This window comes from Miniopterus schreibersii, assembly GCF_964146895.1.
Source record: "Miniopterus schreibersii genome assembly, chromosome: 8".
Taxonomy (NCBI): domain Eukaryota; kingdom Metazoa; phylum Chordata; class Mammalia; order Chiroptera; family Miniopteridae; genus Miniopterus; species Miniopterus schreibersii.
Window position 1 is genome coordinate 61,737,150 of NC_138109.1, and position 23,217 is coordinate 61,760,366.

Genomic DNA, 23,217 nt, shown 5'->3' on the forward strand with positions numbered 1-23,217 from the left:
ATGTGTATGTACGTGTGTGCTCATGGTAACTCTTATTATTTATTACCATTCTATATTATAGGTAGATCTTTGACCATGTGTGAAAGAAAAGAAAATGGAAGTTTTTGAGAAGAATTATGAATTTGGGGTGGTCTATAAGTTGGGTTTCTCTAGAGAACAAGACAAATAGAATGCATCTGCATATAGACCCAGGAGCACCGATGGTGCAAGTAAAGTCCGAAGGCTGTCTTCTGGAGAATTTCCTCTTGCTCAGGGAGGCTGGTCTAGTTCTATTCAGATTTCAACTGATTGGATGAGGCCCCCCTTTATGGAGGGCAATCTGTTCTGCTCAAAGTTTACCATTTTAAATGTAAATATCCAAAAACACCCTCCAGGTGGACACATTAAATTAACCATGACAGGCAGGAGGAACAAAGATGTAGAAATGGAGATTATTTTAGGTTCCAGGAAGAACGATGGATATTTTGGGAACATAAACATGTTCTATGGGTAGGCTATACTTTACTCTGAAGTGTCTTTACTTTTATGTTTTTAATGGTAGTCATAATATCTTGTTTATCTTTCTTTCCACAGGGCCTAGAAGATTGCTGGCACATGGTAGGTACTCAATAAATACCTGTTGGTTAAATTTTGAATATATTATAATTTATAAGGTTTGAAGTTTGTTAACAATTTCTTTCTCAAAAGGGAGACACAGTCACTTGATTATAACTTTTATAAAGTATGTGTAGGAAGAAGAGAGCTAATTTGTACAAAGTGATGCCTTTGACTCAGGTTTTCTGATTGTACCTCCCCACCCACAAACACTTTCTATAAGGGGTACCCAGGGCTACAAGGGAGAACAGGAGAGAGTCACACTGTCCTTATGCTTCTTGCATCTCTCTCTGTTCCATTTCTCTCAACTCAGCTGCCCCTTGGAATTCTCTCATCATTTGGAATTTAAGTGATGAGAGAATTTAACATTTAATACTTAAACGTATATATTTGGATGTATATATCATATGTAACCATGGCAAATGTATGGTATCTTATACTATTTACATTAATACTAGTCAATAGTCAAGCCACATGCTCCTCGAAACTACTTAATGAGTTTATGAATTTTCTCATATTAATGTGTTTCTCTTAGGTTTGCCCAAATCAAAAAGCATTGCCCTTGATGCCCGATGTTTCCTGTGTTTCTGCTTCCTTTCGTGTTCCTCCTCTGCATCTCCAGGGGCACTGCCATCACCCTGCTGGCTGGACCACTGTGGCAATGCCTCGCCTCCGTTTTGCTGATGTCCACTCCACACCCTCCTCTGCTTCCAGCTAAACATTTCCGACTTTGAGACTGCCTTTATTTCCTGCTCCAAGTTCTGCTGTGACTGTTCATCTTCTACAGGAGAAAATCCAAATCCTGGCCCGTGGCCCTGCTGTCAGCCTCATCTTTTCAGCCTCAAGTTTATCCTGCTGCTACCAAAACAGGTCTACTCATCTACTCAAGTCCATGCTCTTCACTGGGCTACAACACCTTCCCCTTGTTCTATCTGGCAGAACTCTTCTTCTGCTTCAAATCTCACTTCAAGAGCTCGGCATATTTAATTTTTATACTTGAAGTCACTCATGCCTGTAGCTAGACTTAAATTCTCTTCTACTTTACTGTGACCCTGCTGGAATTGTGCATAAGGCCACACAAAAGTATCACGTGATGTTGAAATGATTTTTATGCATATCTGTGTACCATTCAGAACTATAAGCTCCTTGGGGGTCTATATATTCTTAATCTCCATGTTGCTAGCATCTAGCAGAATCCTCAGCACTTACAAGGGACTGAATAAGTATTTGTTAAATGAGTGAATGAATGACTATGCTGTACCCCTTGTTACAATTACAACTCACAATTGAAAACTATCATATATTTATGGGCTATGTGTCATCTTAGGCCCAGGGGAGTCATTGAAAAGAGATAGTACTGTTTCTGGAAAATGATAGTTAACTGTAGTTAACAATAGAAAGGGGCAATTATGTGTCTTCCTCTTCCCAGCCCTGCCTTTCTCTATTCCTGTGGCAGAACCAAAGAGGTTCAAGGAAGGAGATTTTTCCTTTTACAGTGGTAGTTCCTCCAACATTGTTTCGCTACTGTTAAGGAGCCATTTAGGCCCAAGAAGGAACCAAAAGAAAATCCAATTACTGTACCAGGATGTTTAAGGAGGAAGGAGAAAGAAAGCAGTAGGTCAAGTTTGATAGTGCTTGCACTAGGCACTGGTTCTGGCTGTTAAACTAACAAAGTAAAATTCCAAAGTGGTTCTTCCTCTCAGTATTTTCTTCCCAGCTCTGGAGTGAATGCACATTTGTGACATGAAAAGACTTGAAAAAGACAACTTAGTAGTAATGCCTGATCCTGTGCTTGCTCTCAGATTTCACTTCACTCAGATTTCTTAATTTTCTCATTTTCTGTTTTAGGGATGTTAAATTGGCAGCAGAAATAAGTCATGGGAGCACCATATTTGAGGAGGTGCCTTAATTTGCTCCCTACTTTGTTAAAAATGCATTCATGTGTACCCACACACACCAAAGTCATTGTCTTAGACTGGAGGTCATTAAGGATTCAAACTTACATAAAGGTGATAAAATGTTATGACATTCTCTTTCGGGGGGAGATAGTGGGGAGGGGTTAGTAGGAAGTATAGCTGAACATATCCCATTTCCTTTGTCTCAGTCACAAATTTGCTCGTGGGGGTTAGTGTGGGAGCAAGATGGCTACGCACACTTTGGACTGACCAAATTCCCTGGAATATGTAGGGCAGAGACCTAGCTGTTGTCTTATAATTAGCATGAAACCTGGCTCCTGGCTTGCTGCCTTCAGAGTGAGCTCATCTGTGCTTGAATGCTGTACACCCCTCTATAAATGATAGCTCTCTAGCCCGTCTATATATTAGCTCAGCCTAGTCTCCATTTCCAAGTTAATATTTCTTGGTGTCTTCTGGGTTAAATTAAGCCTGTTTGTCTACTACTCTTGAGGTAAGTTAACTTTATGGGTCATGAGTTTCTTTCCAGGCATCCTGCCAGAGGTGTCATGTATAAGGGATGAAAGGCTGGAAATGAAGACGGGTGTGCGGGTGGGGAGGAGAGAATCTCAATGTTTCTGGCTGAGGCAAGCCCAGGATTTTTAAGGACATGAGTAATTCTGTGTCTTTTAAAGGGCAACCTGTAAACAAACATACAAGTTTCTGGCTAACAGATACAAACTCGAATTCAAGGATAAAGCTCACAAACAGCAAGCCATGATTTGCTGCTTTTATAGAATAAAGTCAGCATGATTTCACTGTGGCCCTGAGCAAATGTATTTCATAAAAATCTTCTACTATGTTTTAGGATTTGAAGGAAGATAATTCTTAGAGGTCACAGCTAGAATTTTAGGGAATTAATGTGCAAGGACTTGGACAGCCAAATATATATACTTTATTAATGATCACAGCCACTCTTAACGTTACTGTTACTGTTCTCATTTTGTATGTGAGAAAATTTAAGGCTCACATAGACAAAGAGACTTGTCCATAGTAAATAAGTTGTAGGGCTAGAATTCAATCTCTATTTTGTTTGACCTCAAAGCCAAACTCTTTATACTACACTGTTAATCATATTTGGCTGAAAGGAATTTGTCCCTCAAGTCACTTACTCTGGTTTCAAAGGTAATCTCTATGTCTGGGGGAAATGTGTCATTGGCCACAAAGCCTACAAATTGTTAATCACACTGGTGTCCAGCGTATTGGTTTTACCACTCTGACGGGACAGGCTCCAAGTCACTCTGTGGGTGAGGGTGAAGAAGTTGGCCTTCAGATGACCTGAAACACGGATAGGCAATTCTTGGTTACCTGTTTCTCACCAAACGACAAGTTCATGGGCTCAAGCCAGTGTTTCAACTCTGGCTTAACATTAAAATAACCTATAGACCAAAGCAAAAAAGTACTCAGTGTTTCTATCCTTCATCCCCTCCAAACATGCACCAAGACAGATTGTAATTCATTTATTCTCGGATATATACTGTTGTTGTTGTTGTTTTAAGTTTCCTACATGATTCTAAAATGTATCCAGGGTCGAAAACAGAGTTTTCCATCACAGAAGTAGATGCTCTATTTTATTCCAAAGCAACTCTATTCGCAAATGAAAATGAGATGAAAGAATGCAAAAAGATTATATTTGATTTTAACTCTAAGAGAAATTTTGGAAATCCAGGATATGTTATTTCGTTGCTTCTCCGCACACATAAATAAAGCAAGATTGTGGAAATTTGATTCAATTCAATAAACACTGGTAGGTGCCATAGAGGATACAAAAACCAATATAGCTCTCTTTCTTTAAGGAACTTACAATCTAATAGAGTAGATAAAATGCACAAGTAAATAAACACACTTCTGTACAAACTTTGTGAAGCCAGTCAATAATGGCTCCATCTGTTATAAGTTGGACAATTATATTGTTGCAAACAGAAGGAAAGGAATGTACAAAGTATTAGTCGTGTTAGAAAGCAAGGTGTGTTTGTAAAAGGCAGATCAGTGTGGGTAGAGTGTAGGGAACAAAGAAGGGAATGGTGGGTGATGAGATGGGAAAGGGGCAACGCCTAGCACACCAAGTCTTGTCTTTTATCTTCTAGCTCTTATTTATTTACAAAACACACTTCTTTTCTTTTTTTCATTTGGCCTCATATTTTCCTCTCTTCCATCTACTCTCTTTCTTTGGATGGATTATGCTAGGTTATTCATAATGAAAATAATAATAATAATTATAGTAGCTTTCATTTGGGGTTTTTCTAAATGTCATTCACTATTATCTCATCACATTTATTGTTTACAAAGATCCTAAAAATGACGTATTCTTGTTTTTCTCGTTTTACATATGAGGAACCAGAAGCCCAAGGACACAGCTAATAAGTAGAACTGAACAAACAGGAAGTCGTCCAAGTGTTAGGAGCCTTCAGAAACTAGGCGGAGAGCTTCAGAAAATTGGCAAAGTGATACAGGCAAATGGGGAACTTGGGAGGGTGTGGGGGCACCGGTAGTAGAACAGTCTTGCCATTGAGATGTAAAACGATTCTCCTTCCTTCCTCCCTTGCTTCCCCTTCCATCCGACTTAGGAGGTCATGGTGGAAATCGAAACCTGGAGCTGGGATGAACCCCAGCTTTCATAAATCATGATTCAGTTTTGCAGCGGACATTTGATGGCAGAGTACATCACTTTGTGTTACATCTTTATATCATGTCGAAAGGAAGAGTAAATGTTACTTTTTATGAGGAACAATGAATAGAAAAGAGTAACTTGAAAATATGTTGAGATAAGTCACATGGGACTGAATGCTTGAGAATTTATTGTATTTGTTTTGTAGAGGAACAAATTTGTGAGGGAGGCTGCCAGCCACCTGGCTCCCAGGGCACAGCCTTGGAAACCACAAAGCCCTGGGGCCACATCCCAGTTCCAGCGCACGCTGGGCGTTCAGCCACTGACCAGCAACTCAGCCTCGCTAAGCTTTGCTTCCACCTGCACGATGGAGATGAAATGGACTAAAATGACCATATTCTACTCATCGTGTCCTAAAGCCGCTACCGATATCTACCTCGGATCAAGGAATTGGGACGCCTCTTATCTCTTTGCCCGGTTTTTAGGTAGGAAAATAACTGCTCTCTTGCTGCTTAAGCTCAGATTGCTGGACCAGTGCAGAGGCCTCAAAAGGAGCAAGCGAGACGCCTGCAAGGTTATGAAGGAGAATCCCTAGATGCCTCTTCTCTCCTTGCGGATGCTAAAGGGAAAAAAGAAATGTGGAAGAGAAACACTCGCCCTCCTCAGCCCTCCTGCGCTCAGCTCCTCTAATGCTCTAGGTGTGGACGCTGCCAGCGCTCCGCAGACTGATTGCTCCTGATTGCCCGGAGGCTCGTCCTGATTTGCGGCCCCTACGCTCTGTGGGTTACAGTCCCAGAGGAAGGAATTCTAGAAAGAAATTGCATGTGTCTTTTTCTAAAATGAAAAAAGAGAAAAGGATTTGACAGATGCCCTGCAAATAACCATGAAACTGTTATAACCTCTGGGTGATCAGCTCCAAAAGCCCTCCAGAATGAATGTGCCACTCAGACGTCCAGATAACTCGAGTGCGGGGAATGTTTACAAAGACAGGTGGGCCTCACCAAATGACCCGTCACATTGAACTTCCTTGTGACCACCTTATATTATTTGTAATATTGTATGCATTGCAAAAGGCCTGCATATACATGATTGAAGGCCTCCAAATTACCAAGAGAGGAGCAGGGTCTTTTCAAAGGAAGAAACAGAGACTTTACAGTGACTCAGTACCTAGTAAGGAAGCTTGACAAGACTCTCTCCTATGTTCTAAAAGCTATTGGTTATATATAACTTTACAGATTACAAGTCAACATAGAACCAAGCACACTTGTTTTACTGGGATTTGTGCTAGACACTAGAAATAAGAAGCAGGTTAATTTGTCTCAAATCAAGTCACTGAAAATTAATTTGCCAAATGATTAGTTTGCTGATTTTTATCAAATATATCAATTGTGTTTTTCACCTAAAAGCTTTAAAAACTTTGTAAACATTAATGATGCTTATGTACTATCAGAGAAAGCAGACAAAGCATTATAAAATATAAACATATTGGTGTAACAAAATTCCATAAAAAATAAAAATTTTGCATATCTAATACTATTTTTCCCACCTAGAATTCAATGTTTATGGGGAATGAAAACATCTGAGTTGTTTCTAACAAATTAAAATCTAATATAATTATGGAGCACAGAATTTACATTTGCAAATATCTAAAATAAATCAGAATTTTTGCCTAATTGTAGTGTAAATTTTAATTTTCAACAGATTAGCTCAGTGTTCTAGGAATACAGTAAATAGGCTTAATTCCTTCTTTCATAGCCGAACAATCTGGTGGGAAAGGTAGAGTTTAATGAAATAGTCACACTCATGAATAAGCATAAATGGAAAAAAAAATAACAGTAATAACAGAAGATTTCCCTGCAGAAGGGACAGAAGTGAAGACCTGAAGGAAATGTAAAGTTAATTGAGGAAGCCTGGAAATATATCCACAGATAAATTTTAGTCACTTCTTAATCCTTTATATTAGCTGGTTCTGAGGGCTTCATCGCCACATTTATTTGTTCTTATAACGAATGTAGTTTGTTCTATTGTGGCTAACATACATGCTTTTCTGTTTTCCTTTTACTGAGGGTCCTAAAATGTAAATTCACTAATGATAGCATCAGAAATTATTTGCATTTCCACTTGTAGGCTTTTCAGTGAGTTGCACTGACTGGTCTGGCTGGGCACCAGTTGAAAGGACAGATGGGACACACCCATTTGAGTGAAGCAGATCCTGAAGCTTGACCACTGGTTCCCTTAAACCATATTCAGGCTTTGAAACTTGCCTCGTTACTGCCTCTCACTTGAAGAATAGGTTAGGTATGTTTGCCTTCCAATTTTTAAATATTAAAAAAAATAACAATATATAAGTAACCAGGACAAAATAGAATCAAGTCTTTATAAAAATAACCATGTTGCCACTGGGGAATTTTGTCTTTAATCCACAACTATTTTACCCATGAAAAAAATTGCATGTTTTTTTCTAATCTAACTTCTGGAAAATAAATTTTCCTTTATTTCCCCGAGTTCCAGGAACCCAAACAAAAAGAATAATGTCACCTCGAGCATGTTATTAAATTGCTGCGTTTGGCAGATACACTAGTTCCTGTTTTACCTTTTTCCTGAAGCTAAGTTGTCTTTAAAATAATCATCCTCTCATCACAAGATTAATGTTCACTGAAATTTGCATACTTTGTAGGCTCACGGAGCATGTGAAATGCATTTTGTCAGGAATAAGGTAGTACAACAATATAAAATATACTATTGTGTTAAAATATGCCTCATTTTTGTGCAAAATTGCTTTGTTTTAGCTTTTATTATCTAGATTTTTTAGCATTCATAAATGTTTCTTTAGATGAAATAATTTGAAAGTCATCACGAGAAGGAAATTTTACATTCCAAGCAAGGTTATCAATTTGTGATACATATTTCTTGAGTTGTGCCTCATATGGAAGCTTGACATTTTACATCATGTTGTTTATTTGGGTAAATAAAGGACATTTAATAACTCAACAACAGAATGCCCAAAACTTCTTGCTACCAATAGTCGACAATTCTTAATTAATTATGTGGGGGAGAGAGCACAGCATAGAAAAGAAACCTGCCTTGTAAATGCAGAAGTTTTGGTTTTAACTAAAGAGCACCAGTGTGAGTTGCTGGGAGATGAATTGAAATAGGAAACACAACGTATAGTGAATAACACTGTAATGCTTTTACTACCATTGGAATCATTTAACAAAAGTGTTCCATAAAAATCCCACCGCAGAATCAAGATGCTAATGTTATACCTCATTTATTGCCAGCATATTCAGTGACATTTTATAATGTACATCTGTCAGCCAGATATATAAATGAATGAGGTGAACCATATAATTTACCCTCAGGAAGTTCCATTAGAGCCCCCAAAGTATAATATTTATGAGGTCAGAATCAATTAATCAGATAGCTGTATTTGCTTTGCAGCTCCGCATGCTCTCTGCTCCTCCAAACCGTTGCACTGGAAAATCTTTCATATTTGGCAAGAGAGTGGATTTGTGTGTGCTACATAAAAGCTATTTTGTAAATCAATTACTTTAGTAACACAGGGTGTATTCAGCAGTAATTCATGGTCTAAGAGGAGAGAATATAAAACATGTTCCTATCAGAAATGCTTTATCTCAGTAGGAGCCCTACATGTTCTCTATGAGCTACGTTGGTCTTACCCAACCCACGGCTTACTGAATGAAAGGCACTTATGAAAGAAATGCAGGCTTGGGCTTGTTCTGCATGGTCATTCAAACTTGGGTGTGGAATAATCATAAGAGATAGTGGCAGAGCAGAGCACATTGCTGTCAAAAACAATCTGGGCAGAAATGGACAAGGGCCATAGTAATTTTATAGTAGAAATGGCTACTGCTCTGACAAAGAAGGGGCATGTGCAGTGAACCTCAGAGAATATAATAAATGATAGTTGCTCTGCTGTTCTCACTGAGTTGCTAGCGCTCCTGCCCAGAAAGCAGGTCTCAGAGCAATTTTAGAAATGGTTGATGAAGTAGAGGAATTCTGATAGTAAAAACATAGTGTCTTTTTTGTTCTTTTGCATTAGAGAAGAGAGACCATGAAGATTGGTACTCTATTGATAAAAATTCCGATATCCATTATTTTCTATGACTTTGGCAGCCTGGCTAGAGAAAGAGTGTAGGTAAAACATTAATTTAGTCAAGAGGCAATATACTAATGTTATTAAGGGTAGAATTTACATTAACTTTTATTCTTTGCCCAGGCAAGTCCTAGGGAATGTGTGCATGTATGTAGACGTGTGTGCATGGGAAGAGTTGGTGGGTGAGTACAGTAAAATCAGTGAGCACTCATGGATACCTACAATGTGCAATGAGTAAGGTCTGCTAATATAATCCAGATAAATGGGCCACCTTGTAATCCACTCAGCATGGCATTGCAATCAAACAGAACAAAAAACCCAAACACAACACCAGAGACTTACTAAAGACAGCAAAATAATATTTCTTCCTCATATCCTTTCCGAAATAAGCTAAAAAATGTAAAAAAAATTAAAAACACCCTTCATTCTTTAAAACTAGGAATCCATGAACTACAGTTTCCATTACAGATTATACATTTCACAAGGAGATTTCCATTTGTTTGGTTTAGCAGTGCATCTCCCAAACCTAAAACATGACCAGTAAACATCTGTCAAATAAATGAACTATAGCTAGAATAGCATCACCTGCACTTTTAACCTAATCACATTCAACCAAGAAGGAGGGAAATCTTTCATCTTATTTTCTTGCTTTTCTCTCCTTTAAACTATGTCTCTTGGCCTTCACTTTCCATGGGGAAAGGGCGACTAATCCAAAATACAGAGAGGAACACTGTCATTTGTGCTCTTTTAAGAGTTCAAGGGCTGTGTCCTGAGGACTCAAGGATGCTACTGGGGGTTTTTGAAGAGTCCTTTGGATTATACCTGATTTCTGCCTGATATGCTGACTTTAACACCTCACCCCATTTAAGCAGAGACACCACTCTGAAATACAATAAGAATGGACAGACACATGCCTATACATGCAGCAAGCAGGTGTCACCAAAATTAAGTGGCAGGATTTGGAAGTCCCTAATACATTACCTTTTACTCAAAGTGGCAGGGCTTAGAGGTTTAGAGTAGCACCTGCAGCACATTGAGCTTCCTGCACACAGACCGTGTTAGGAGTGGTGGAGCTGAATGAGGGAAGGGCAGGCCATTCTCCAAAATAGAGGGCTGCCAACATTGCAGAGGAGGGAGGTCACAGGAGCCAATCAGCTTTGCACTGCTTGTAATCAGAAGCGGAAAAGAAAGAGCTAAATGCTCAGTCACCACACATACTCACTATGCGTAACTCTGGAATACTCCTGGTCATCACGTCTGCTGCACTGAGTTAATGTCAGCTCCCAGGGCAGAGGCTGCTGAACAATTTGCGCATATAAGAAAACATGTGACATGAAGCTCTCTTCTTTTAGCCCCAACTTATAACTTTGTCCCATTTCCACACCAAGGAGAGGTTTGGATCTAAGAATCTCTGTTTTGAAATGTACAGGCCAATTTGTTTTCCTTACAGCAATATATTCTGACCTTAGGTGCCATGATGTTTCCAAACACAAGTTACTTGGGATGAAATTAAGTAGCTTTCAGAGATGCCAGTGTTTGCAAAAGAGGGAACATCACACTTTATCCAATGCTGCAATTCAGAATGTGTGGATGGATGTCTTTCCTAATAAATTAGGCTATATTTTAGTAGCTTTAACTTTTTTGAGATGACTATATTTTGTTTCTACAGCAAGTACTCAATAACCCCAGATTTGGCATGTTTTAATCCAGTAACATTTTTATTTGTTTACACTATAATTTTTTTTTTTTTTACTTCTCTAACATTCTGAATTCCTTTTGCTTGCACACATGTAGAAAGAAAACTTATGGGATGCATTAAAAATACCTGAAATCATTTGTAATGAAAATATAAGATATCTAAATAAAAGGCAAATTTGGAATTGTACCTGGGCTGATCTTAGTAAACAAAATGCCAATGACAAAGTAATAAAAGAAGAAAATAAAAAGTAAGGTAAAGTCAGTGGCGCTACAGGAAGAAAACCGTGAGAACGGGTATTGCACGATATTCCATGTCTCGATACCGTCTTTAATTAAGTGACTAGAGCAACTCCGTGCAGAGTACTAGACACCTTTGTTTTCAAATTATCTGGTGTCCCCTAGGTTAGGGAGAAATTTTTTCAGATGATACTGAGGGAGAGAATCACCTTGACCTGTACACTTTGGAGTCAATTTCAGGATGCATTGACTGAGAGTCCATTTTAGGATGGGAAATTGTACACTATTTTAGTGAGAAGGGGGCTTGGTATGACTGTATAGGATAGAATGTAGCACATAGAATGCCACATGAGGAATAGTGGACAAATGAAGAAAAAGTGACAGTTCAAAGGACAGAACAATAGGATTATCAAGCTTTTATATAAGAACAAGTGAAGCGAAAGAGCTAAGTGAAGGTAGAGGTAATTTGAAAATGCCAATGTCAACTCACAACCTAAAGGAAATATTCCTCCTACCCTATTTTGGAGTCACTCTGTCTGCTACAGGTACTTAATGAAAATTATTTTCATGCCACTCGACCCCCAGTTTTTGAGCACTAATATCATTTACTAAGGCAACCAGAACTCCCGGGAGAATAGCTAATACTGTATTTTGAGACAATAAATAAATATGGACTTGAAATATCTTATTGCAAGAAAGCAAAGATATTTTCAGAGATATTTAGGGTTGTATTGGAAAGGAAGAAAGGACCAGCCTAAAGAGAAGACTGGTAGTGGCCAAGATGTTAAAACTTAAGCATCAGAAAGGTAAAAATTATAGCCAGTGGGAACAGATGAGTATGTTAAAGAAGCTATAGGTCTAGGATTACACTAAAATAAGGAAACTAACACAAAATCTTGAAAAGTATTTGTAATGTACTTGAGTTTCTAATGTCACAGGAGATGCCATTTATTGTGTAATGAAATGGTTTGTACCCTACCATTTATATAGTCGATCATATTATATAAAACACAGAGATGCATTTTTTAAGTAGAAAATGAAACTTTAGCAAAACATGTAAAATATGGAGAAATTTTGCATAACGTGTTTAGCACTCCCACGTTTTCTGTAAAGAAATCATGGCTTGTTTTGTGGACTAGTATAGTAACTTATACTTTGGTTACTCAGCCTGTAAAATTGTGGTACACAAATTATGAGACACAATTTAATTGTATTGTGAAATGTCATGTGGTTGTCTGGAAATGAAAGTTTATAGAGAGAACTGGGACCAAGATTGTGGTGAGGCAAAAGCATAATAATTAGAGAAGGTGGCTGTAATTTCTGTCTTTTCTAAGGGGAAAGAGTAACTGCCTTTCATACATTGCTGTGGGTAGTTGGAGTTGTGCCCCTAAATAACAATCTCTGTTCACTGCAACCTCAAGACTTCTTTTCAGGGCTTGTTTGGTTTGTGTATGCCTTGTAGCTGAGATTTTTGGCAATAGTTTATATGGAAAAGTACAGGATTTTTTTTTTGGGGGGGGAGATGTGGTGGGACAGGGAGGGAATGTTCACTCCTCATTCCTGATATTTTCTTCCATATGGAAGGCGCAACTTTTGTGGGAACATTCCTGGCCTCTCTTTATACTTTAATCCTACTTTGCCTGGGACAGTGGAGCAGGAAAGAGCTAGATGGTTGAGATTTGAAGGAGAAATGGGCTTGTATAGCCCAGCCTCCTTCTCTTGCATTCTAGCAAATGGAGCAGATTGTCAGTAGATGTGGGTGTTTTCTACTCCTTAGTGCACAAGTCTTACCTGGCCCGTAGCAACCCTCCCTCCCCATGGGGGAGGATTGCTCCAGGCCAGAGTTGACTGTGACTGCATGGGAGTCTGATTCTGTGATTTCATTATTAGTAAGGACACCTTCCCAAAGACAGAATTCACATTCTACAGACTATTCTTTATAGTTGATGGCACATTTCAACAAATGGAATGTACTTCTCACAGCCATCATTTCTGAAATTGCAAAATGACTTACAATTCATGAAGTAGTATATTTTTTGAAATATAGTGCTTTGTTCTTTCAGCTACCATTTTTTTGCCTTAGTTCACAATTTGTTCAGATCCTGGATAGGAAAAAAAAGGTTGCTATTTATTGGAGCCCTAAGGATTCCAATATGTATATAAAAACCAAGTAAAATGCTAATTAGAGAAGCCAAAATGTTTAACCTACAGGATATTTTTATTCCTACCCAGAGAATATCGCCAAGTAGGAATTACATTAAAGCCACCACATAGCACGGAAGCTTGAATTGATTCTGACACAGCAATGAAAAAACACATTGGGAAACGTGGCACGGAGCATGACACATTTAGAAACAAGAAACAGAGGAGTAGGTCAAACCTATGGGGTTCAAAAAGTATTGCTTCCCAGTGAAATACATGGGACTTGTTAAGAGTATGCCATGGAAGGATGAATTGGGAGTTGATCTTTTATCTAGTTTAATAAGGAGATTAGAATGCTAGCGTATTTTTTTTTCTTCTATTAGCATTGCACAAAATAATATTGTAAAGAAGTATGAAGCAAGGATATGCAGATAAAAAACACAATACATGCTTTTTATAAATGAAGAGACAATAAGGAATAAAAAAATACTTTCAGAGACTGAGGCAGGCTGAATAGGGAGAATTGATCAGAAGTGAAATTCAGAAGAGGAATATATTTTGTAAGGGGACTGAAAAGCATAAAGATTAGCTAGTGGAAATAAAAAAGTTAAAAGGTCATTAATAAATTCAGGGGAACTATATAGTTCAGTCCCTCCTTGAGGAAAAATAGAGAGTAGAAAAAACCAAAATAAGAACAATAACAAAACCGCACATCATTAAAAACAATAACAACAATAAAACAAGGAAAGAAACTAGATACCAAGGGTAGAATATTTCTGTACTTTTGATCACAGCATTTTAAAATCTAAAAACATAGGAAAAGTTTAGTGAGATGAAGGTTTCTGTAGGGACTACACTGGGCAGAATCCACAGGTCGGTATCCAGAGCAGAGGAGGTTTCCTTGTGGTAATGTGGAAATTAGGAAAACCACATACAAACATGAATTGGAAGCGGAGTACAAAATGGTCTCCTGAAACCCACCTGAGCAGAGGTCCAAGTTGGTGTTTGGGAAATATTTGTACTACAGACAATGGGTGCAGTCTTGACACAAAGAATCTTAATGTGTGCATAATCTGAGTGTCTACTCAGAAAGAATCCAACTGTATAACTTGTGTCGATGTAAATACCCATTGCCCCTCTCAGACCAGGTCAAGTCACCATGTACCTGAGAGGTCATATTGCTTTACTTCTACTAATCAAGAAATTTGGATTGAGTAAACAAGAATTCTGCTCACTCACTTGATTCAAGACCAGAGGTATAATATCAGCCTGCTTTTGTCCAGGAGTACTGAGCCTGCCAGAGAATTTCTTGAGCATAGAAAAGAAGCTACATCTTGCTTAATTTTGAAACTCCTAGAGTGGATATGTCAAACATATAATAGAGAGTTAATGGGTATATCTTGGATTTGAATTAGCTTACAGGGTTTAAGGAAGTGCTCTGAAAGCACCTGGAACAAGGTTCATATACGTGATGGAAGATGAATGGAAGGAGGCTGGGACAACACTTTGTGTGGTTGGAGTCCTAACGCCTCCATCACCTTGGAGATAGGAAAGATGTCACTAAATGAGGTGTTTGTAGTATGTGCATTTAGTTCTGCCTACCTTCCTCTTTAATTAAAACATTCTTATTCTGCTGGGCCAATTTAACTTCTATGTTTCAACTATTCCTCATTTTTAGAGAACAGTTGTATCAATTGTCAATGAGATTTATTTGTAGGCAAGATGGTAGATGTTCTTGGTGGAACATAATAAACAAGGCCATAGTGCAGAGGATTAGATTTGTAGGCAAATCATTACAGCATTATAGCCAATCATAGTGTTTCTGGGGAACATGAATTTTGGGTCAAAAGGTCAAGTTTGTATCTAGGCAGAAAGAATTATTAAGAAAAAGAGACTAGAAAGAAGGATGATTCATTCTTATGGTTCTAATCTTTCAGGAAATATAATTATAATACTGTGGGAAAGATGTGGTCTTTCAGATGTTTTTCTATTTTGCAATGGTCTCTGAGAGTCTTAGCAATTTTTTCCCCCCACACTGATGCCTCTCTGCCACCATAAAGGTTGATCAGTGGGATTTAGAAAGTACAATCTTTGCTTGAATAGGTGTGTTACTGCCTCCACAAGTGACTTGTGCAGATATTTAACTCTGAATTTGTTGACATGCTGGAGAAAATGAAGCAATACTGTCAGAAAGAGTGGCATGGGGGAAGCCAAATCAGACAAAATAATGAAACAGTAGAACTTGTACATACTGGCCAATAATATGGAAGACTTTTCCTAAATTTCTTGATTGAAACCTATTTCTTTTTCTTAAGCATGTATATAGTCCAAGTTTACTTGCATTTTTTCTCATATTGGCCTTTGATTGTCTGTCAAACCTTCTGGAAAGAGGCAAGAATTCCAGTCGATGTAATATATTATCACCAATTAAGAGAACGCTATGGCCATAATGTATCTTGTTTTTATGATTATTAATATTTTGTGCATGTGTTTTGTTTTTGGTGAGTACTTCAATGAAAAAGAACTCTGTTGTTTGTTTATTTGCTTTTGCAAAGAATTTTCCCAGAATCTATGAGCTCTCAGATAGTTTTTCCTGGGTTTTCAGGATTTCATATTAAATTATTTATTTGAATTGTAGTATATATTTTCTGTAACGGGTGCATCTTTGACTTATTTATTTCATGGTGTCAACATTGTAGATATTTTAAAATAAAATTTAACTGCTAACATCTTTGTGTCAAGGGCCATTGCTTTTCTGTTATCAATTTCTTTCTCCAAAGGAATCAACTGGAACTAGCTTTACTCACTTCACTGTTGTGTTCAGTATCACCCTAGTGTTCTTAGGAAATAAATTTTAGTGTCTTACTTTTATTCAATCTGAAAACTTTTGGTTCTTTTCACTTGTCTTCTCCCTAGTTCTAACATATTGTAAGCTTCCTTTATTGAATGTTCTGTATTACTTTCCTGTTGCTGCTGTAACAAATTTTCACAGACTCAGTTGCTTAAGACAACACATCTTAATTTTTTTACAGTTCTGGAGGGAAGACTTCTGAAGTCAGTTTCCTTGAGCTAAAATCAAGATTTCCCTTGGCGGTTTTAGGAAAGATTCTCTTTTCTTGCCTCTTCCTCCTTCTAGAGCTGCATTCTTTGCATTCCTTGGTCCTGACCCTTTTTCAAAGCCAGAAGTGTCACTTTAACTTCCTTTGTGTTGAATCTTCCTCTGTTCTCCTCTTAAAAAGACATGTGGTTGGTATTAATACCACTGTAATATAACCTAGTTATAAATAACAGGAAAGGGGCAAAGCGAAGACCAAATATTATAGTCATTTGTGCAGCTTTGCCAGGAAGCGGCAGTTTAGAACCATGCTCAGTAAAGTCTGGGTGAAATAGAGAAGGTACTTGTCAGTCACTCACACATGGGAACAGGTCATTGGCCAGAGTAGGCATGGCCACTGCACACATGGGAAGATTTAAGATATTTAATTTCCTAAACAAAGGAGTTTGCTCTCTTGGTTTGTGTATGCTCTGGCTCTTGATTGACTCCCGGCTTGTGGGACTTTCAAGCTCCTGCATTCACCCACATGGTCTACAGCCATGTGGACCCCACAAACAATAGACTAATGGGCTGCAACAAACCTAAAGCTAAACTGGACCTAGCTCCACTATGGAACAGAAACTTTGGACATTGGCTTTGCTTTTAGCTCTGCTGGACGTCCAGCTGCCCATCTTCCAGGAGTGGATTAAGGGAAATGGGACTTTGAGGACCCAGGGATATGATTCCATGAAAATAAAGCTTTCTCCCACATCTCATCCTCCATGGGGGCATCTGGAAATTCTAATTCCAATAGTACCCCAAGAACTCAACTCCCACTAGCAAAGGAGAAAGGCCACTTACACATTTCTCCCGTAAGGTAACAGTATTACATTTAGGAACCACTTGGATAATCCAGAATAATCTCCCCACCTGAAGATCCTTAGTTTAGTCACATCTGCAGAGTCGTTTTTGCCACATAAAGTAACATTTACAGTATCTAGGGCTTAAGACTTTGATATATTTTTTGAGGGGTTGGGGTGATCATTCAACCTACTGCATCAATGGTTCTTCCCCTGTCATCTCAGTTATTAACAATCTTTTCAGTCTGCTTTCCTCTAATAAGATACGAAAGCCACTATAAGAAAACTCAAACTTGTAGTAGGAAAAATTGTCAATGATACCTTCAGGATGGGCTTCAAAAAGTTAAAATAATAAATACTACCTCTTCAATGTTTTTGTTTCTAACTCCACTATTAGTTAATAATCTATTATCTAATATATTACTATTTAATACTAAAAATCAGGTTCAGCACATTCAATCATTGTGCTAGTTTCCTCTTCAATTGAGATTCTGCTAAACTAGGAGTGCAAATGCAGGGTTGTGATGTATATGTGTGGGGGGGTGTGGCATGGGTGAGCAGAATGGGGTAAGGTATTGTTAATGGCAGAACATTACACATTGAGCCACATGACAATAAACTACACAGGACTGAAGGTTGATATGCAAATTAACAACAATGAAATGATCTAGGTCCTTACTCCTCTGGGTTATATAGCAAAATACAAAAACCAACAGGAAGTCAGGTGTCCTGACACTGAGACAAGTTGTTCACCTCTCTCATAGCACACTTTTCTATAATTTCCCAATAACTTCTAGTTTTTAAAGTTCCAAGATTTTTTAAAACAAACAAACAAACAAAAACACGAAAAAACACCAAAGACCATTCAGTCATAAATTTTGGTTTGGTAACATCTACTTGAGGGAAACGCTCAGATCTGAAGTTCTTGCGCAAGATCTGTGTCAGGCTCGGTTCCTGTGGTTGGCCATCTGTGCTGAGAGTCCTGCTGAGGGTTTCGTTAGGGCTGCCTTTTCTTGTTGTTGAGGGCCTTTGGCTTTCCCAAAAATTATGTAACTGAGGTAATTTTTTTCATTAGAGCTTCTCTTTCTTAATGGGAAGAAATTGTCCAGTTTTTCCTTTACTTCTTTCAAGCAATGATTATGTTTTACAAACACAGAACATTGACTAAACTATAATTGTACAGAAACGTAAAGTGACGTGTTAGCATTATAAAGACAGTGGGTGCCAGATGGAAGGGTAGGCCTGAGTGCCTGGCTCAATAAGCCAGCCTTTTCTAACAGGTTCTTCCCAACTTCCTAACGTCTAATGAGGAAGAAAATGGATACAATTCACTTCTTGCGTTTGATAACCTGCAACTAGCACAGGGTGTTAGCATATGTGAAATGAAGACATTTAACACTGGGAGTAGCATATGGATCCCCGAATACATTATTTTGACGTAGATTATGAAGTAACCCTTGATTTTCCTTTTCCTTAATTTACATCGTTTAAGGTTGCTGGCATTTCATTTATATTTGAAACGTTTTATGCATCTTGAAATACTGTTAGGATAATACGTATCTGAAAAAAAAAAGGATCTTTTTTTTAGCAATACTTTTTATTTTTTTTCCCCTGAGAAAGGCAGATTTAAAAATAACCTGTTCTGGTAACTCAATGATGTGCCGTCTGAAGTTTTACGTGTTTTTAATTCAAGTTAATCTGACAAATCTGCTTACAAGGAACTAGAGGTCACTCTAAGAAAATGAAATAAGTGCAATGATTGAAAAAGAGGGAGAATCATGTGGCTAAGGGTGTCAGATTAGAAAAATCTAGCCACCCACTGGATAACTTGCTTCCAGTAGGAGAAAGGGTGTTGCAGGCCTGGGTGGATACCTTTGCTTCTCTAGCCAGAAAACTGCACATTAAAGGGTCACGAGAATAAAATGATCAGGTGGGTGGTTTCTTTAAAGGATTACAATGTATTGGTCTCAGTTTAAAGAAAAAAACAAATGTGTGAGGACATTTCGCATTACACTGACTTGTAGAAGACACTTAGATTGTGAACGAATAAGAATCTTCAGCTTCAGGTATAATATCAGGCAGTGCTTGCTTTTCAGTAAGTTAGGGAGCTGACAGGGAATTGAATAAGTAAAGGCATTCTTACCCTGATATGTTTATTTTATTTTTGTCTATGGGAGCAACAACAATAACAAAAGAAAATACCTACAGCACCCAACATCAAGTCAAACAAACTTATATTAACAAAACTGGATAATAAGTATCCAAGTAAACTATGTCAATATATGAAAATATACATTAATATAGAGGGAATGTGGACAAACGCCATGAGTTTATCAGTGTTATTTGAAACACATCAATCCTAAAGTGAATTCATTTGACTATCATTTTTATGAAACATTTATTTACATAAAATAATGTAAAATAATACTACAATTTAAGATTCAAATAGTTTAGGTTTTAAGATACTAAATTATTTAAGAATGTTAACATATTTGGATATCTGTTTAGGGATCTTATGAAAATAATACCTTAACTTTATGTAGCTCTTTTTGTTCTAATTACAAGCATTTACCCAGTGTACTTTCTTATTTGTCCCTTAATCTAATGGGACAAATTATTTGTCCTTCCACTGGACAATGTTTTTGCAAAAACGCAGATTTTAGGTGGACAGAACACAAGTTCACACCTTCTCAAGGGGCTTCTAAGAGTAAGTTTTCTTCATTAAAATATAAAGTCCTGTTAGCCATGGAGACTTAAATGTCTTCCTTACCCTGGTTTCAGCTATCTAAAAATATACTAGAGAGAAATATTAGTAGACATCTTCTTGAGATGTACATTATGTTTCTGTCTTCAAAATTTGACAAAATTTGACTCTAAGAAAATTATATAGAGCATAGTTTCCATTCTGAATGTGTCTCTATTTAAAGATCAGAATAATTGCATAATTTAAAACGGTCTCACAAATCATTTAATTTTATGAAGGCCTATTAATATTAAATTACATGCCTAAGCATATAAGCTAGTTACTGTTAGAGCTGGGAGCAAATCTCAAATTATCTTATGCTTTAGTGCAATGCTTTCCCCACTATGCATGATTTGTACCTAAATTTATATGTGCATTTATGCATTTAACATTTTGATATGATTGAAATTATTTAATTGAAAACTGCTCCTCATTCACATAAAGATGCAGAAGAAAGCAGAGGCTTGCAGGAATAAGAACTGAGTAGATTACAATAATTGAGCCATAGATTTCACTCAAAATTTATTGGCAGCTAAAACTGAAAAGGAAATTACATTGAATTATAGAGGGTTTTTTTCTGACAACAGAGAATGTACACATTTTATTTTCTTGAAAGTGAATTCAGAGTGGAAGATATGAGAACAGTGAAAAGACAACCAATGTTTTCAGACCACCTACGAGCTTTCCAGATTTTATTAGCTACTCTACCTATGTCACCTCATTTAATTTCCATAAACACCACACAAAGTAAGCATATTCACAGTTTTATCCACGAAGAAACTGAACCTCAGAGGGGTTAAATTAACTGTCAGTCACCCCCCCCCCCCCCCCCCCGACATCACTAATCCCCATCACCAGTAAGTGGCAAAAACAAGATTTGGGTTCCACTCGTCTCAGGTGAGTAATGGTAGTTTGATGCTGTGAAGTTTTTTTTCTTTTTTTAGGAAGCCCTCTGTATAATCAATTTGTGTAATAGTATTGTCTGTTTATGAACAAAATAAATTTGTATGTACCATTTCTAATGTTTGTATTTTAAAATTTTTTTATAATTTTTTTTTTGTCTTAGAGGAGGCGCACAATGAAGATTAGAAGCATTCCTGAAACAAAAGGAAGGAAGGAAGGAAGGAAGGAAGGAAGGAAGGAAGGAAGGAAGGAAGGAAGGAAGGAAGGAAGGAAGGAAGGAAGGAAGGAAGGAAGGAAGGAAGGAAGATATTTTAAGTTTGGGGAGCTCCTTGAGCCAGAGGAGTAGCTGTAAGGCTGGGCGTGAAATACAAAGGAATATACAGAAAAGAACCCATTCCCAGTCGAGTATCTGCCACATGGAAATGGTAAGATTAGAGAACTGAGGCATGAATCCTTGAACACTCCCCTCTGGGACCAAAGACAGATAAGGCCATGCCAGGGTGCCCAGCCACAGGGCTGAGCCATGTCACCATATTTGGACTTCTGCCAGACCGACTCCAAAGCATTTGGATGCTTTGAGACTTAAGTAACAGTGGGCAAGATTTGGTTCTGGGTTATCTCACTGCCTGCTGCTCAGTGGATATTTGTAAAATACAATAAGGACCTCAGGCACTTGTCCCTGTTCTTTTTAGCAAAACTGCGCTTGCTGCCAATGATGAAGGATGCAGTGGGCACTTTATTGGGGTGTCATCTGAAGTACCACAGTCACTACAAAATATGTGCTTGTGTTTGGGGTTTCAGGTTTTTTTTTTTTTTTTGACAGCATCAAAATAACACAAAGAAGGGAAATTTCAGGGAGGGTTTTCCCCAAAGAATTACGGTTCTGCAGTAGCACTGATTTATCATCCAAGAGACCAGTTCATAAAATAAAGATGTAATAAAACATAATGGGACTGGTTTTTCCTCATTTTTCCAACAGAGCTCTTATTAACATTAATGGAGATTGTACGTGAGTTGGGAAAGGAGAGGATGCCTGGTGTTTCCTAAGGCTTTATATTTAGACAGATTCAATGGGAGGGTCTCACGTGCTTTATTCAAGCACAATGTAGAATAAAGGGAGGGACACAGGCCTCTCTTTGGAGAACACTATGCTTTTGTTGGAGTAATTTGATGCATTTTACTTTTCAGAAGTGTGGAGACAGAGCAGGAGACCATAGGACAGCAGGAGAGGGGGGTGATGCTTCATTATTAAAACCTAATGCATTGTGAATAAGTTCACTTATAATAATCTCCAAATGCAGCCTTTTAGAGTGGATCTATTTCTTCTTGATTTAGTACTCCACGTGGTCTATTTTACTCTACCTCTAACCCTGACAAGGTATAAAAAACATCTCAGAGGGGGGAAAAGAAAGGTAATGATTTTTTCCCTAATTGAATCAGAGCTTCAGGTCTCTCTGGAATTGTAGCAATCGCCCTGAGCAACTGCTTTTCCTCACTTGGTGAGTGTTGTCCATGAGGTTGTGAGTGTTGCTGAGCAGGCAACAGGAATACGTTTATTTTTTCTACTTAAAAAAATATATAACACATTTTTATAGTGCAATATTTGAAAAACTATAAGCTGTAAGGAAAATAAAAATTGCCTATAATCTCACCATCCAGAAATAGCACTCTTTAGCTACATTGTAACATATGTATATTTATATGTATATGGATGTTTATGTATGTTTTTTTAAACTGATGATACCTTATAAAATTATTTTATGACGACTGTTTCCCCATGTCTTTATACAGCCTTTGGAAACATGGTTTTAATGACTAAATAATTGTCCATTCATTAAATCATCCTCATATTGTGGGATATTTATATTGTTTGCTAATAGCAAAAATCCTGTTGTAGAAATTATTATGCATGTAACTGACACAGGACATTACAGGTTTAATAACATTTGCTATTTTGGCAGATAAAAATATTATGTAATATTATGTTGCTCTTTTAACTTTTGATAGTTTGATCGATGGAGGCACTGAGTAATTATTCAAATATTTATTTGGCCATACTGTGGCACTTAGGTGACTAGAGAGCATATATTTAATAATACCACAGGCATCCTCCTGTCTGAGGCTGGAGTTCATCTTGAGCTGTATTTATGTTACCTGTGGACAAATATTTTAGGGAGGGAAGTTATCAGATTTTATTATAGAACTCTTAGGAACAGCTTGTTTAAAGGAAAGACATAATTATTCATGGGTTAAGAAGGACCTTTTAGTGTCTATGTCCCAAAATGTCTGTGAAATCTGTAGGCCAGTGGCAAAATCCTTGTTTTCTTAG